The following is an 834-nucleotide window of genomic DNA, read 5'->3' as shown; positions in this document are numbered from 1 at the left end:
AGGAACTGAGCAGAAAGAACCAGTAAACATGGGAGATCGTATTGTTCAAGCTGATCCAGCTCTTATGGATTTTTCTCGGCCTAAAATTGATGACATTCAGTCAAGCATCCTTCATCCGGCTATTCAAGCTAACACCTTTAAAATCAAGCTGGGCACTATTCAGATAGTGCAGAATTCTGTTTCTTTTGGAGGAGCGGCAACTGAAGACCCCAACATGCACATAAGGAATTTTGTCGAGATCTGTAGCACTTTTAAGTATAATGGCATGACTGATGAGGCTATCAAGTTGAGGCTTTTCCCATTCTCACTGAGGGATAAGGCTAAAGACTGGTTACATTCTGAACCAGCTGGGTCCATCACTACGTGGCAAGATCTTGCGCAAAAGTTTCTGGTGAAGTTTTATCCAATGGCAAAGACTGCTGCTATGAGGAGTGCTCTTACTCAGTTTGCGCAGCAACCTACAGAATCTATATGCGAGGCTTGGGAACGCTACAAGGAAATGTTGAGAAAATGTCCACATCATGGAATGCCGGATTGGATGGTAATCACTGGTTTTTATAATGGTTTGGGGGCCCAATCTCGGCCCATGCTCGATGCAGCAGCTGGAGGCGCCTTATGGGCTAAAAGCTATACTGAGGCGTTTAATCTTATCGAGACGATGGCTGCAAATGAGCATCAAAACCCAACTCAGAGGATGACGTCAGGCAAGGTAGCAGGAATTCTGGAAGTTGATGCAGCCACCGCTATTGCAGCCCAGCTCCAAGCGCTATCAATGAAGGTTGATTCTTTGGCTACGTATGGAGTTAATCAAATAGCTATGGTTTGTGAGCTTTG

General features: G+C 45.1%; 1 non-coding gene across 1 annotated transcript; it reads right to left on the bottom strand.

Annotated features, from left to right (window-relative positions):
- Window positions 1-421: 421 nt before the first annotated feature.
- Window positions 422-528, bottom strand: LOC141699017 (small nucleolar RNA R71). Its single transcript, XR_012565508.1, has one exon. It is a non-coding gene; the product is annotated as a small nucleolar RNA R71 (small nucleolar RNA).
- Between the last annotated feature and the right edge of the window lie 306 nt (window positions 529-834).

The sequence above is a fragment of the Apium graveolens genome, chromosome 11 (genome assembly GCF_009905375.1).
Source record: "Apium graveolens cultivar Ventura chromosome 11, ASM990537v1, whole genome shotgun sequence".
Lineage (NCBI taxonomy): Eukaryota > Viridiplantae > Streptophyta > Magnoliopsida > Apiales > Apiaceae > Apium > Apium graveolens.
Note: the sequence above shows the minus strand (reverse complement) of the source record. Positions and strands in the feature narration are given on the sequence as shown.